Here is an 18,031-nt window from a genome sequence, read left to right as displayed (position 1 = left end):
TGTTAGCAAATACATTTCTAGAAATGCATGCTGTTCTGGATGAGTTATTGATTTGAGCTGCAAACAGTCTCTGGGTAGCTTGCTTCTTTAATTTCTTAACGCTAACAGCCTCATTTGTTAGAAGCAGCATGCCTCTTTTTGAAAATACATTTGGAAGTGACTTTTGAGCACATATCTACCAGGTCTGTAAGTGTTTGGAACAATAACTACAGAACTCACAAACAAGTATTAATGGATTTTCTCCCTCCTAAAAGGAAGAGAATATGGGCATACAACAAAACAATTACAGTTATTGTTATACTGAAATCTGTGAAAATATAGGGATGAAATGAAAAGAAGCTTCCTGCTCATCAAACCAGCTATTTTTAATCTGTGCTACTTTCTCTCCAATTGCTTTAGTCCTCTATAATTCTTTTTACTCGTTGACAAGCCCATGCATGAAATCTGATAAAATGAATTTGGATTCCATTTATTTATTACCCTGATTTAGGAAATACTGCAAGTCAACAGTAAGATCAAGATTAGAGAGAGATTTTCCTGCCTTTTGAAGTTTCGCTACCTGAGTTTGGGGAAGTATGTTTCTGCTGTTCTGTTCTGGTGACTTACCACACCTGCTCTATGACTTAGTTGGTTTGCTTCCGGCTATAGAATATAATTTGCCTGCCTTGAGTTTGCAGCTTGTATGAAAGGTAAAGTATATTTCTTGAGGACTCTGCTCCCATTACACCGAGTAGTGAAGGTTCAGCCTTCCTCCATGTGTGTTTATGTATGTATGTGCACATATATGCTTAAAGTGTTCTGTGTTTTGTGGTGGGGATTGGTTCATTCCTCTAAAATCGTCTGTTTTGTCTTTTACAAGTACAGGTATTCCTGACAATCAATGCTTGCTCTCTTTTTAGTGTCAACAGAAATTCACAGTCATTTCCTGGTAACATTCCAGAAATATGAATTGATGCCATTTCAGCAAGTTGGTAAATGTAAGTAGAGTTTAGAGTGTGTGTTAAAATAAAATAAGTAGACTATACATTAAGCATACTTGATACCTAGAATATAGGAGCCAAGAAAAGTATCTCAAGCCAGGCAGTATTTTTCTGTTTTTACAAACGTTTTTGCTTCCTTTGCTCTTTTTTTAGAATGGAGTGTGCAATTGGCTAAAGAAGAGTTATTTAAATTCACAATCTCAGTGAGCAGTATTGTTCTAACATTGAAAGGAATAGTCTCCGAGGAGGCAAACTAAATATTGTGTGAAGAATTTATCTCTAGGGCAAATATATCCCATTTTCAGTTTCTTACAACTCAGCCCTCTCCTAGGAAGCTTCCTAATACTTTCATTTATAATCCAAATGATATTTCCGACAGCAGATCTCCTCCTCTGAGCTGCCACTCCTTCCTGCCTCTGCACACACAGGGTCACAGGTGGCAGGACGGGCAGACAAAAGTCTTTCCCGAATGTTAGACATAATTATTGTGAACTTTGTTGCAATGTAGAGCAAGTAGAAAAAATGATTTCCCACTTACGTATTTACTGTTCTCATATCTCATTAACTTTTGAGTCTTCCTCTGGATGTGTGATATTGCTGTATCATGACTTTTAATACTACAGCTTCTGTGAGTAATGATGGTCTCACAGCAATGTATATTTGAAGAGGTTACTCCTAATAAGAGCTTACAGTTGTATAGTTGCTGTAGAGTTTACCAAAACACTGTCCCGGATACTTACAACTGGAGGTGATGCTATGTCTCTGCTGTGGCTCAGGAAGAGCAAGTGTTTTAACCTGCGTTTCCTGAGTATATTTATATATCATGGTATCCCAGAAACTTCCACTCGGGAATATGGAGGGTGCCAAACAAGGTTTATTGAGTACATTAATGACAGATTTAATGAATGAATAAGTATTCTGATTTATGAATACAGATTTGGTATTTATAGGTATCCAAATACAGATTTGTTTTAATATATAGGCGTGAAGATATTCTTTATCACATAGCGTTGTGTAAATTTTGTTGATGTTTTTAGGGACTGTAACTAAATACGCGATGGGCAAGACACTTTGGAAGAGATACTAGAAGTAAACAATCATACATTGCCTTAAGCATGCTCGTGGCTTTTTCCCAGAGTAAGCACTTCAGGAAAGTAATCTCAACAAGAATTGAGCTTACAGATTGAGAGCTTTAGGCCATGAAAATTAATTGTATAATAGTCTATGATTTAATACTTTTTGGTTTGTGTCAAGCAAAGTATATGTCATCAAACAGGGAGGATCGAGTGGCAGAAAGCATTCTAGACTTGGAGGGAAAGGATTAGCTTTGAATTCTGACTCCATCCTGGGATGGAGTTTTCTCTTATATTCCCCTCCATCGACTATAAAATGGGGGTAATAATGGCTTCCTTTCCTGCTTCCCAGGGATATAATGCATGTCAAAAACACATATTCTGTGAAAATCTTTGGATTTCTCTGAAATTAAGATTCCATTATCCTCAAAGCTGTCCTTTTACTGACTGTTTTGTTTTACAAGACTTTCGTAAAACTATTAGGTTTATCATTCCCTTCAGGCATAAGCCTTGAAAACATTTCTACCTGTGAAATTATTTCATGCATTTCACATTGGAAACAATGTATGTTTCCATTCACTTTCATTGTCAGACATAGCTTAAATTAAATGCAAATGACTTTATACTGAAATGAAACTACATCAAAATAACACAACTACAGAAGTTGTTTCCATTTAACTTTCAAAGCGCAAAAATTCTCATTATCCTAAATGACATCATTCTGGGATTGGGCACAGAGGTAAAGGGGATGTAAGCCATATTAACTTTAAACAGCTGAAGTTGCTGGTAAATGTCTTTTACTCATAGCACCATTACTCACCAAAGATTCTGTGACCAAGCAAAAGATCCTGAACAGTGGTAAATGCTTTGCTCATTTACTTATGAACTGTCTACTAATGCCGGCAAGATTGGACTCCCACTAGAGAGAAAAGGAGGTTGGTAAGATGGACAGGTAGTACCGATGGAGAAGAAGATGCTGGAATGAGCGGAGTATACTTTTAACAGCTTCTATCTCTAAAATCCTGACTTCTCTCATCATTTCTGGACACAGATTTGCCAAAAAAGCTACAGCCAGAATTGGTCCAAAACTAATGGGTTTTAGTAACTTCCTTTGGATTAAGAGTAGAAAAATGGTATCAGAGATATACATCTGGGAAAACATTTTTAATTTTCCAATATAACTAAGCTGTGCCATGGATTTAATTCAGCCAAAACTTTTCATCCAAAATTGTTTCACCAGAAGTGGATACGTTATGCAATTGACTCAATTATCTCCAAAGTGTAGTATTTTAAGACACTTCTCCAATGGGCATTATTACCATTGATCACCAACAAACTTCTATTAAATTCCCAGCATTTAAAAATATATATATATAGCATCACAATCTACAAGCATTTCCAATGGTAGTGCTGTGTAATATCTCATGATATATACATTACAAAATTCTGTCCAAAGTTGAAATATAACTATGAAAAGTAATTTTCAATACTGAGCAATTATAGCAAAACTAGAGAGCTCTCCAAGAAAATTTTCTAATTTCATGTCTCCTTTTAAATCTAATTTGCATTATCATGAAAATTAAAATCTTACCAAGTATTTTCCTCCGTTTATGTCAGAGTGGCTAGCGTACCTTTTCCCCTGAAAAATCCATATTCTATTTTCCTCATTTCAAAGACAAATATATTTTAATACAAAACTAGACTTTAAATAATACTAGTTGATGTTAGCAAGCTAGCATATAAATATACTAGAAAGAATATTGATCAAAAACTAATGAATACAATTCCCATGGCAATAAAATGTCAAGAAACTGGTTCTGTTGATAAATGCTTTTGAAAGGGAAACTCTCATATTTTTTCTGAAGCCAGTAAAAAGATGCAGTTTCTTCAAAGAGAAATATAGTTTTCTCCAAGAACTCAAAGACTGTATTACTTTGTTTCTTATTTGTCACGCCAGAACTGAAGATTTCAGGTAAAGTTTAGAAGTGAGAAAAATCACAGGAAAAGGGGTTGAGACAATAGGAATTAATCAAGTAACAGGGAGCTAGTAGTAACTCTGGGCCTAAATGTGATCCACGGGGAGAAATTAGTTCTTGCAGCACTTTCACAGGAACCATGAGGGAAAGCAGTCTTCCTGTCTTTCAGTTTGTAAAAGCAAAGAATGGGATCTGGTCATCTGTGAGAGGTACAATTTGGGAAGGTTGACCTCAAAAGTTTGAAGAGAAAAAGACCACAAGTTCTTGGCAAAAATTCTGAAATAAAAAGTCAGTAAGATTTGAAAGCTCTCAAAAAATTAATTTGAACTGAAATTGAAAATAATTCTAAAGAAGGACAAAAGACAAAAATATCTAGGGGCCGGCCCCGTAGCACAGCAGTTAAGTTCATGCACTCCAGTTCTGTGGCCTGGGGTTCGACAGTTCAGATCCCAGGTGCAGATCTATGCACCACTTATCAAGCCATGCTGTGACAGGCATCCCAAATATAAAGTAGAGGAAGATGGGCACGGATGTTAGCTCAGGGCTAATCTTCCTCAAAAAAGAAAAAGACAAAAATATCTAAAATAAGAGGTGATTGTATAAAAGCTCTCTGATGACCTCAGATTTTTAATGAATATGGGAAGAGTTTAAAGGCAAAAGCAATAATAACGTAACTAGACAAACACATTGGTGCTTATTTCTGTGTGGTAGAGTTATTTGTGCATGTTTTAATTCTTGTATCTTTAATTCTTGAAAAAATTTTCTACAGGACTTACATTGCTTTTAAAACTTGGAAATTAACAATAACTTATTTTAAAATAGAAATATGAAATCATAAAGAAAGGCAATTATAGAAGAGTGACACAAACATATAAGAATTGTACAAGAAAGGCTGAGATCCAATATGAAGTATTTTGGTGAGAAAAAGAAGGAAGGAAAGGAGAAGGAGGGAGGAAGGGAGGAAGAAAGAAAGATGTTAACCATAGGCCAAAAAGAAAAACAAAAAAGGAAAGAAAATTAAGATCAAGTATCTTCGAGATTGAGAGATGGATATTTTTTGGTGGAGAAAGAAGTAGAATTCCTCAATTATTATTTTTTTCCCTCCTTTTCAGTAAAGACTAATGTTTGCACGAGAACAGGAAAAACAAACATTGAAAAGGTGTAAAAGCAGCCTGGGCTGGGAGAAGAGACTGTCCCAAATGAGGTCGTCTTCCATCCCAAGAATCTGGGTAACATCGATCAGAAGGCAATCTTACATAAGATTTATATGGTGCACAACAATGACTGAGAAACCTTTTTCAAATCTGCTAAGTGATCAAGTTTGTCATGTTTATGTTTCTCGTTAGATATACAAGTACATGTAGGTAGGCATATGATATACTTTTTTTAAACAGTAAAGATTTGAATAAAATGTCTGAAGCCTCTATTGACACCTTAAAACACACCAGTTTTAAAATGAGGGTATGGTTCCTATATATTAATGTAATTAAACAGGACTTAGTTTTCAATTCAATCATATTGTCACAGCACTTCAATAAACTACACTTTATCTCACACAATGGGATCTCACACAGCTGGTGGCATGTTGGAGTCCATTTTAGATACTTGATTGATTCAAACCATACATGGTCGTTCTGTTAATTTGAATTATATAAATTGTGAACTTGGACAACGGTTAAACTCCTGGGTTTGAGTTTCCTTATCCTAAAATAGGAATAATAATAAACATTAGCAATAAACCCAACGGATAGTTGCAACCTTATGAAGTGTGTATAGTTATTATCATCCTTATTTTTAGGATAAGGAAATTCACATACAAGAGTTAATAGCTGCCCAAGTTTGCCCCACCAGTGTGGTGGAGCCAGATTTTGATCTTGAAAATCTGACTCGAGACTCTGCACTGACAGCCACTCTGATATGCCGCTTCCCCATCTGGAATGTGTGCACAGGTGATACAAACGAAAGAAGCCATTCATGAAACACAGCAGTTTTTTAAAAAGCATCCCTGAAGAGATAAGTTTAATTCAATACATTATATCCTATTGTGTCACCAGATATATATGGGATAGATATATGTCTAAGATTTTTAGTGATAAACTAATACAATTGTTATAAAAATACAACTTTCTTGATGTTTATGCTACTTGATTCTCCCCACCTCCCTAACATTGTGTACAACCTATTTATTCTCATTCTCCTACTCTGACATTTTTATTCTAAATAAGTAGAAATGACACCCCAAACACCCCGATGGATATGAGGCTTCAGAAGTGATTTTAAGAGGTTACTGGACCATGGAACAGGAGAATTTGCACCTAAGTCTTATCAGCGCAGATGATCTGAAGATGCTGCAAAGCCCAGATGGACCGAATGGTCAGCAGGTGTAAACTTATTCAAGACCATTGGGTCAAATAAATTATCCTGAGGGTTTCTCAATAACAGAAATCACTGTAAATAGGTAGCTCTTTTACCTCTCCTTTCTCCTCTGCTAATCTTACCAGTCTAGAAGTTGGTGGTCTCATTTAGATCCCAGTCTGCTGCTAGGAAAGGATTGCCAGCTATACCATATACTACTGTGGGTATATAGTTTTTAGGGTTCAAATGCACATACAGATTAAACAAAGCATCTTTATTTGCCAAAAGTTAGAATCACAGATTTACCTGAAGTATGCTTTTTTTTCCTACTCAATGCAGTAGAGTGTATGAATAAGTTAAAATTTTTTACAGCTGAAATAATTTTTCTGGGTCTTTTTTCCCCCTCTGAGACTAAAGCAGAGGAATGTATTTTACGGGTACCACTGCCGCCTTAGAGTGTGCCCCTGTCTGTAAGTGGCCACCAAGGTAAGGACAGGACCACACCCTGTTTCCTGCTTGTACACAGTGAGGCAGCCTCTGTCTTCGGGCCGGGAGCAGAAAGAGCAACTTCACAGACAGCAGCTGCTGCTGAGTGGCTTATCCTGAAGCACTTCCACCCCACCCTCTGCAGAATTTCCCCCTCGCTGAACTTCATCAGATTTCTTTTTAGTACAGACTTTGGGAGCCCAAGGGAACTGCTCACTCCGCAGGAGGTACAGCTTGTGAAGGTGACTGATCATTTCTCTGTAAAAATGCAACGGAAGACTTCAAAGAGAGTGGAGTTATAATCTCAAAAGAACATCTAAACAAGAACCAACGCAGCGAAAAAGCCACAAGTTTGTTTGATCACGTCAGCCAAACTCACTAATTCAGTAAAAAAAGATTCCAAAAGAGTCTGAAAATGATCTGGCCTAAATATTTTAAAAACAAATTTAAACACCCACAAACTGAAATTGATTGACTCAAATCGCTTTTCAATTAGTTTTGCTAGGAACATAAAACATGTGAGCTAATGACAAAGAAACACAAAATATTCTCCCAGAAACAGAACTGAAAGAATCTCAGTGGAAATACACAACACTGCTTACAAAGTCATCCTCAAAAAATTGAGATTGAATCTGATCACGTATCAAGATCTAACTGCGAGTTTACAGGAAATGAAGAAGACAGAGGAGCATGTTAAATGATAGCATAGAGACTAATTAGTAAAATCCAGATTGTGGAACACTTTGAACCCAGTTTCTTCATCTTGTAAATTGCAAGGAGGAAAGAGGAAACTATTCAAGAGCCTTAAAACCCAAACCAAGCAATTTCAATATACAAAACTTATTTTAACAAACTCCAAAAAAAAAAAAAAACCTGATAAGACATTTGGGATATGTGAATGCTGACTGGATATTTGACACAATTAAGGAATTATTATTGTTTTAGCACGATAAAGGTTTTCTTGGGTATGTTTACCTTTTCTCTCTAATGTTGCATTTTTCATTTGTAGCATTCCCATTTGGCTTTTTAAAAATATATGTGTGGTTTTGATCTTCGTTGAAACTTGCCATCTGTTTATGCATGTTGTCCACTCTCTCTGTTTACCATATTTATCATTTGTAAAGTCCCTCTCTGATAGTCTGATAGTTCCAACATCTGGGCCATCCTAGGTCTGGTTCTATAGACCCTTTCTTGATGACGGGTCTCTCTTTGTTTTTTTGTGAGGAAGTTTCACCCTGAGCTAACATCTGTGCCAGTCTTCCTCCACTTTATATGTGGGTTACCACCACAGCCTGGCTGATGAGTGGAGTAGGTCTGTACCCGGGATCTGAACCTGGGAACCCAGGCCACCAAAGCAGAGCACACTGAACTTAACCACCACACCACGGGGCCAGCCCCAGTGGGTCTTTTTTTTATAATTTCTTCACGCTTTCTCAAAATGTTTTATTGTATGCCAGACATTATGTATAAAATATCAGTAAAAACTGAAGTAAAGGCATTCACTCTCTTCTGTTAAACTGCCACTGAGGGTGGAGAGGGGGTCGTGGTAGCTGAGTTGGTCTCGTCTGTATGTAGTTGCACTGGGTCTGGGCTTTGTTGTTGCTTTAGTTTGATTCAGCTCATCGCTGGCTTCAGACGGTTGGTGGGCAGAATCAGAACCTTCCTTTAAGCAGGACTTGAAATCTGCTTGTCCAGGGAGTTTTTCTGAGGTCCTTTGCCCTGCCCTCAGCCTTCAGCAGAGCCCGGGTGCAGAGGGATGGTCTCTCCCAGCTCCCTTCCCTCTCCCTCTCACTCCCTTTCCTCTCCCAGTCGCTGACTCTCTCAGCTCCTGCTCTGCCCTCAGCCTTCAGCAGGTCCAGGGAAGTTTGGAGGGGACCCTCTCAGCTCTCCTGTGCCTCCTCCTGCTGTGGACAACCTCTCACTCCTGCCTCAGATGCTTTCTCTCAAGGTCTCCTGTCCTGCGTCTAATCCCCTGTATGAGCGCTTGATGGAGAACCATGGGAAAGAGTTGACAGGTGAGCCTGACTCTATTTAACTGGCTTCTTGGGCTTCTCAACTACCAAGCCAATCATATTCAATCTTTAAAAAATTAGTTAAGTCATCAGCTGGTTTCTTTTCACCCCATCTACAGTGGGGTTTTTCTCCTTCCACTGCTCTGCCAGTAATAAAAACAATCTTGGATCTCTACGCCCCTAAAGGGACCATTTCAAATCTTAATGTCATTTAACTATTTTCTAGATTTTATTTTATCTAGGTTACTTTGCACCCTTAGATATGATTTTGTAAATGGTTTTATAGATTATGTAGTTTGCTCTTCATTTTAGAATGAGAGCCACATTCGTCTTACAACGCTCTACACCTCCCATCCAAGTGGAAGTTCCCTGGTTAAATCTTTATTCTTTAGAGCTGTACACTGAAATAAATGTAAATGAAATGACATGGTGTCTGGGAATTGCTTCAAAATAGTCCAGTGAAGTAGGAGGCTGGTGGGTTGTAGATGAAACAAGTATGGCCATTGTTGGTGTCATTGTTGCTCTGGGTGTTAGGTAAATGGATGTTCATGATATCATACTCTCTACTTTTGTATATGTTTCAACATAGTTTCCATAATATAAGCCTTTTAAAATGCATACTGTAAAATTTTAATACCTTGCTGACAATAGATCACAAAATTATCTCTAATATTCCCAGTGACAAACACAAAAAGAAAATCTACTCAATTACAGAATTAAAATTGTCGGGGCCAGCCCATGGCTGAGTGGTTAACTTCATGCACTCTGCTTCGGAGGCCCAGGGTTTCACAGGTTGGCATCCTGGGCACAGACATGGTACCACTCATCAGGCCATGCTGAGGCGGTGTCCCACGTAGCAGAGCCAGAGGCACTCACAACTAGAATATACAACTGTGGACTGGGTTGTTTGGGGGAGAAGAAGAAGGAAAAAATAAAAAAGAAGATTGGCAACAGTTGTTAGCACAGATGCCAATCTTTAAGAAAAAAAAACAAAATGTCAGTAAAGATATGTGGGGAAAAAGAAAATTTTCAGAAGTTGTTCTTTGCTTTAAGACCAGACAGAAATCTTTCCTGAGGGTTCTCATAAAGGGAACATTGGAATAGGTAATAACAAAAAAATGGCCATAACAACCTCCTCTGAACAGGAACAAGGATTAATTTCTGAAAACATTTATTAAAGTATCTTTCGATAAGGGTAGATGACATCACACAAAACTATAAGTTAGCAAAGATAATTTAACAGACAGACTGCGAAAACACATAAAGTTTCTCTCCGTCAAATTGTCCTCCCTAAATACTATTTTTTTCTAGACTGAGCTCCCAACCAGAGGTGCTTAAGTATTCTTCCAACCCTCTCCTCCACCTAACCTGGTACAGCATCTGGGTTCAAAGTGCAAGTGTGTGTAACATGATGAGGAGGGAAACAGGACTTGTGGGCATCCTGCTGCCCCTGGCTGCCATGGTGATGTCTCATTCCTTCTTGTCTCCCACTCCTAATGTGGCTCATTGTTTTTTCTCAGGAGTTACGGTGACTGCTTTCAAGCTTCTCAGCCCCTTTATCTCTTGCTGGTTCTGTGGCCAGCAATATCCTTTGTGTAGCTCTGGCCTTCAGGGGTCTGCTCTTCCGACTCTGCTCTAGGTCTTCTGGCTCCAAGCTGCTGTCCTCATCTGGGAAATATATTGACTCTTAATTCTCAGCTGCTATCCTCACCCCTTTCAAAGAACCAAGCACCTTTATTGCATCTCTTTCCACTCTGAACCTAAGGAGCCCCAGTTGGAGAAGAGAGATTTATCCCAAGGCTTCCTTCTGTGGGAGCTCTCCTGACACAATTCTTGCTCTCTTAAAGTGATGCCAGGGATTTTGAGTACCGTGGAAATTCCCAGAGAAGTGAGGCAGAATTCTTTTTGTCCCCTGATCTGCAAACGTAGCACTTCCGTCACCTTTGCCACCTCTACCTTCTAATTCAACTCTGGTAGGAGGCAGGAAGCCAGCCCTGGTGGTCTGGTGGTTAAGGTTCTGTGCTCTCACTGCCAGGGGCTGGTTTGTTTCCTGGTCAGGGAACCACACCACTTGTCTGCCCGTCGTTATACAGTGGCAGACCTGGCCTGCCACTTCCAAAACAATTGGCCATCAAAACGCTATGAATAGCAGCCAAGCGTTGTCTGATACAGCTCCAGAAGATGAGAGGATGACACAAAAAAGACCAGGCAGCGCTCCACTCTGCTGTACCCAGGGTCGTTAGGAGTTAGAATCAACTCCATTGCACTAACAACAACATGTTTGCTGTTTTGATTGTCAGATAGTTTCTTGATCATAAATTGTGTTCGTTTCCTAGGGCCACTGGAACAAAGTACCACAAACTGGTTATAGAGAAACTACTAGAAGAGTTTAATAAGGTTGCTGGATACAACGTTACTCTACAAAAATTAATTACATTTTTAAGTACTAGAACCTAATAGAAAATGAAACTTTTAAAAAGAGAACATTTAAGGTAGTATCAAATATATCAATAATTATCCATAAATCTAGAGAAATATGTGCCAGACCTCTTTGCAAGAAACTATAAAATACTCAAAGAAACTAAAGAAGACTCACATAAATGGAGGGATAGTGCTCATGCATTCAAAGTCACAATATTTAAAGATATCAGTTCTCCTCCAAATAGATTTATTGTGATCCCAAATTCCCAACAGGATTTTCGTGAAAATTGACAAACTAATTCTAAAAATTGTATGGAAAACTATGTGGCAAGAAAAGCTACAATACTCTAAAAAGAATAACAGGGTGTGAAGATTTGTTCGACTTGGATATCAAAACAGAGTAAAGTCACAGGAACTAATGTCACATTGTATTGATGGAAGGATAAACAATTAGACTGATTTGGTAGTGATCAGAAACAAATCTACATGTGTATTAATTTATTTATGATAAAAGTGGCACTACAGAGCAGCAGGGTAAAGGAGGACTTTTAAATTTATGATACTGGAATAATTGGATATTCATAAAGAGGAAATTTTGAAAATCAATACCTATCACACTTAACTAAAATCAATTCCAGGTAGATTGTTTTATCTAAATAAGAAAGATAACATCATAAAGGAATTTTTTTTTTTTGCTGTGGAAGATTATCCCTGAGCTAACATCTGTTGCCAATCTTCCTCTTTTTTTACTTGAGGAAGATTAGCCCTGAGCTAACATCTGTGCCAATCTCCCTCCCCTCTAGATGTGGGTCACTACCACAGTATGGCTGATGAGTGATGTAGGACTGCACCCAGCATCTGAACCCACAAACCTGGGCCACTGAAGTGGACCATGCCAAATTTAACCACTAAGTCACAGGGCAGCCCCAAGATAAATCATAAAGAAAATATCTTTCTAAAATTAGCATGTTCCGACTTAAAAAATATATAAAAAATCAGTAAACAGAATGGAAAAGATTGTTAGCTTTGATGTAGTAAAATTAAGACTTTTTATTCCTCAGAAGACAAAGTAAGAGATATAAAGGACAAGCCACATAAAACTGACAAATAACATATGTCCAGGAAAAGACAGACAACCAAACAGAATGGACAAGAGACTCTGTCACTTAACAACAGTGGATGCACAAACAGCCAATAAACATATTAATAGATGCTAGTTTCATTAGTCACCAGGGAAATGCATATTAAAATTTTGCTGAGATACCATCACACATACACTGCTACTCCCAGAGTTAATAAAAATGAGAAGAACCCTAACAACAAACGTTGACAAGAATCTGGAACAAATAGAACTCTTTATACTATTGGTGGCATTATATAAATTGGTATGAACATTTTGCAAAATTGTTTGTCTATATCTACAAAAGTTGAATGTATGTGAAGTTTACAGTCCAGTGGTTCTATTCCTAGGTATGTATCCAGCAAACTGCATGTACCTGAAAGAGAATGATAAAAATTTTCAGGGCCAGCCCCAGTGGCCTAGTGGTTAAGTTTGGTGTGCTCTGGTTTGATGTTCCTGGGTGGGGACCTGCACCACTCATCTACCTGTGGCCATGCTGTGGTGGCAGCTGACATACAAAAAAAGAGGAAGATTGGCAGTGGATGTCAGCTCGCAGCCAATCTTCCTCAGCAAAAAAAAAAAAAAAATCATAATTATATGATTCATAAGCTAAAAACAGAAAGCAGCCGAGATGTCCCTAGCAGTAGAATGGATTAATATATGGTGTTATGTTTATCAATAGAATATGATGGAATAAAATTACATATAAATGGACTACCATTGCACTTAGAATGAATGACACTCACAATCATAATGTTGATAGCAAAACAAGCCTGCTACTCAAGATCAAGATCACATATTACAGGATTCCACTTAAACTATGGTATTTAGGGAAACATGTTTGGGAGCTAAAACTATAAAGAAAAGCAAATGTTGTGGTTACTTTTTTGGGGGAAGAAGGGCAGTAGTGATCGCAAAGGGGCACGAAGAGAGTTTCTGTCCTGCTGACAATATTCTCTTTCTCGACCTATAGTTGTAACACAAGTGTTTGCTTTGTGGTAACCTACCAAGCTACACATTTTTCGTTTCATGAACATTTCTGTATTTGAGCTGTATTAAACACACACTCATACTCACACACAAAAATGATTAACAGAAAAGCTACATAGTTGAATGGGTCTTTATATTTTGATGGAGAATTTAGTAGTGGGAAATTGAGTGGGAATAATGAAGTGAAAATAATGCAAGCATTTGTAGAAAAGCATATAATCAATTAGCTGAAAGTTCAATGGAAACAAACAACTCTTCTGTACCACAGTAGACTGTAATTGGGACTTGTTCAAGTACGAGTAAAGCAAATGCTATAGCTTATCCTGATGTTATACATATATATATTGAAGTTATATATTCAAGGAATTATGTTACAGCGAAAGCAGGCATTTAACAAAAGGAACAGTTAGCATTGTAACTTGGAGGATAGATTCCAGGCAGCCTTCTCACAATGAAGGCAAATCCTTTAAGTAAATGCCAGTTGAGTGAGAAAGGATAGTTCCTGAATGCAAATGAAAACAACCATGAAAATGTGAAGTATAAGCTGGTTTCATTTTGGGGAAAAGAAAGGGAGAAGAATAAAACAGTCAGTGAACATTGAGAGGAAATAGAAATGTTCGCTGTGCTGGAGCATACCTGAAGACACTCGGTCACATCCAGGTTGAGATCACAGTTTGTGGGCAACAATGAAAGGAAGCTGAGAGAACATAGCAATAAGGTAGTATTCTAAAAAGGAGTTTAAAAGGCAAATCCAGAAACACTTGTCAAGAAAAACATATGTCAATCAAGAAATTAAATACGTATTAAGTGTCTGCTCTCTACAAAGCACTGTGCTAGCTGCTGGTAGAGGGAGATAGACACCACATGTGTGTGGGAGAGAGTTTGTGTGTGTGTGTGTGTGTGTGTGTGTGTCTGTGTGTACATATAACCACCACAGAAGCCACAATGTAATTATTCTATTATAAATATAAAAGAAATGTGCTTTACTAGGACTTATCTGAGGTAAGCAGAGAATTAGTGGAGGAAGTGAGACTTACTGGGCCTTTAAGAGAAAGAGTAGAAGAGGCGCAAAGAGTGAAGGCGGAAAAGAGCAGAATGTACTTGGGGTTCAACGAAGGCTTGGTTTCTCTAGAGCATGCATTTAGTCTAGGAGATTGGAGAGAGAGAAGATTGCAATGATAAATTAGGAACACATAAAAGGAATTTAACGTCAGCCAAACAGTTGTAACCTCTTCCTATGGAAAGTCATTGAAGTTTTTGAATGGAACAATACTATAAAATTCTTTTTGTTTTTTCAGTACAATGACACATCTGTTTTCTTTCTCTTACAATTCTTCAAAATCATACCTTTAGTTATTGAGTATAAATAGCTGTCTTCTCTATTTGATTTCAAACTCTCTATAAACAGAAATGGTCTTAATTTTACATGCCATAGAACGCAGCACAGCATCTGTCTGCTTTATTGTAGAATAATGACTGGTAATTTTATAGTAGTTGGGAAAGAATCAGAACACAAGGGAACAGGTAAAGGAAGTTACTAATTTTTTCTAAACTTGAACTAGAGTTGTGCCACAGGAGTAAACATTAAGTGACAGATGACGGAGGTGTTGTGAACATACAATCAGTCAGTCCTTGGGTGTGCACATCCAGAGATAATTCCAAAATGGACAGCTTGGAGAAAATTGTGGTATCACTGCACTATGATATTTTTCTTCTGTGAAAGATAATTCGCATTAATAATGGCACACACCAGGAATACCAATAATTAGAAAAATGATGACGTATCTCTATTGCCTAAAACAGTTCTTGGCACCAAATGATACTCAGTAAATAGGCATGTAATGAATGAATGCATGAACAAATGTCAATTTCATTTTTCAGTGTTCTCTTCCTTTTGTTGGTTGATAAAATTCTTTAACTAGACATTCGTCACAGCTTATTTATATTATTGTAAACCAAAGTTCAGATAACAGGTATAAACATTTCTGTCTTCTTACATAAATAAAGCATAAACATTTCTTTTTCCTTATAGAATTAAATTCGCTATTGCCAGCATATATTGAGTAGTATTTTCTGTTAAGTATAAGTTTTATTATAACCTATATGATATGCATGTGAAATAATTAAATTTGAAGCTTTTAAGCTCTTGTTTCCAGGAAAAACAAATTTGGTATATACCATATATTTTCTATGTAACATACCTGCCCAATGATCATTCAGTTTTCAGTTTGCATTCATGCTGCCAGAAATAACCTGCTGAAATTTTGAGGGAAAATAATGGAATTACTAGGCTTGCAAGGGTTTGAAAGTGTACTATCCAATATTCTTCCTGAAAAGAAAATTGAAAGAAATGTTTCGTATCAATATCAATTATATTGAAAGTAGGCAAGATATGACTTAGAAGAAATGGTTTAAGAACTGAACCCCACTAACAACTAAAATTTAGGTAACGATTTTGTACTTAATGGCTTATAGAACTGAATGCAAGTGTTAATAATCTTGACAGAGAACATAAATAATGTAAATATAATAAATAATAATCTGGATCTTAAAACTCTGATTATTTAAATAAAAACTGAGAGATGAAAGAGGGATGAAAAATCAAAAGATTACAAAATTTCTCGACCATTACAGGGGAAATTGATATGTTTTCTTTTATCCTTAATATTGAAATAGATATAAAGGCACTTTTAAAACATAAAAGCAAAGTCTAGGAGAATAATAACATGATATTTTCCTAATTATATCTAATTGTATTTTGTTACTTTCAGTATCTTACTGAATTTAGTAATATTTTGTTGCTCTTTTTCGAAAGTCTTTAGTCAAAGTCTTATTTAATTCAATGTCATTCATTCATATATAACAAAAACCATTTAGAGCTAGGAGTTAATCTTTGACTGTATTGTTTGCTAGTTACTCCCATACTTCTTAGTCCCTTTCTTAAAAGTTATTTTTCATTCAATAATTACAAACACAAAAAGCAATACTTACTCAGTACAACAGTGCAAACAATATAGAAGCTTCCAAAAGAGTTCTCTTTCCTCTTCAGTGTAAGTAACTGTAGTTAGCTATTTGGTGGATTATCAATACATAATACACTTTGCCTATATATGTAAACATATAGATTTTTTCAAAAATATGATTATAACATATATTTATTGATCTATTTTAATTTTGTTAACAATGTAAATATCTTTCTAATACATCACAAATGCTGCCTTATTTTAGCAAATCATTGCATAGTAATTCATGTTAAACACAAACCATATACAATTCCGTAATTTATTGAATTGTTCTACAATTGATGACCATTCAAGTTTCAAAGTTTCTGCTATTATTGTCCTTAATTTCTAAATAGTCTATAATTGAAGTTTTAAATTTTTATTGTGTCATGAGTTATTTAGGAGGATATTTTAAAATATCTTAATAGTGGAATATTTATTTTTTTAGGAAATAATACTCAACATTTAGAAATAATATGCATTCCCTGTGCGTAGTGTAGAAAATTCAATATAATTTTGTAATATCAGACTTATGAATTATCTTATCTAATTATTTTTATACCTTAGATCTATTTAAAGACTGAGAAGTTATTTAGCAAATGTTTCTTTCCTTTTTATATTTTGATGGTTTGGTTTTTAGTATGTAAATAATGATCTTTATCGTGCATAGTACATTTTACCAAAATCGACATATCTCTCTTATAATCCTTTTGGTCCGAATTCTATTTTATTACTTATTATTTTCGCCAACTCAGCTTAGTTTTCTGCCAATTTTTCTATTGCATATTTGCAGATACCTCTATTTTTAGCCTTAATTTCAAGAGTATATCTTTTTTTTTTTTTAAAGATTTTATTTTTTTCCTTTTTCTCCCCAAAAGCCCCCAGGTACATAGTTGCATGTTCTTAGTTGTAGGTCCTTCTAGTTGTGGCATGTGGGACGCTGCCTCAGCGTGGTTTGATGAGCAGTGCGATGTCCGCGCCCAGGATTCCAACTGCGGAAACACTGGGCCGCCTGCAGTGGAGCGCGCGAACTTAACCACTCGGCCACCGGGCCAGCCCCTCAAGAGTATATCTTTAAGGAATAAGTGGTTGTGCTTGTTTGGCCACGTCTAAGAGTCTTCATCATTTACTATTTACTACACAGGACTATTCATGTGAATTGCTATTACTGGAATGTTCAGCCCAATTTCTGTAACTATACTTAACCTTTCTGGGTTTTTTAAAATGATCCTTTGCCAATTCATTTTTCTCCTGTTTTTCAGTGTACTGATCAAGTTGGTTTCCTTTTTCCTATAGGGACTTAAACTTTTTAAATTGATTAAATAGAGAGAAATTTGGGTGGATGAATGGAAACATTTAATATCATAAATATTTTTAACATTCTTTATGTTAATTTAAAAATAAAATGCAATGTTAGTACAAATCTCTGAGGTAACTTTTGGTGAGATGAATCTTAATAGTTTTAAAAAGAAACTTCCCCTGAAATAAATAAATATACTAGCATAAAAAAGAAAATGTTGAAACAGAAGAAAGGTGGTTTACTAACTATAACATTAAATGTGTTATACTTAACATTTGGCATAAAAAAATTAAACTATCTCCAAATATAATTCCCA

The sequence above is a fragment of the Equus asinus genome, chromosome 27 (assembly GCF_041296235.1).
Source record: "Equus asinus isolate D_3611 breed Donkey chromosome 27, EquAss-T2T_v2, whole genome shotgun sequence".
Classification (NCBI taxonomy): Eukaryota; Metazoa; Chordata; class Mammalia; order Perissodactyla; family Equidae; genus Equus; species Equus asinus.
Note: the sequence above shows the minus strand (reverse complement) of the source record.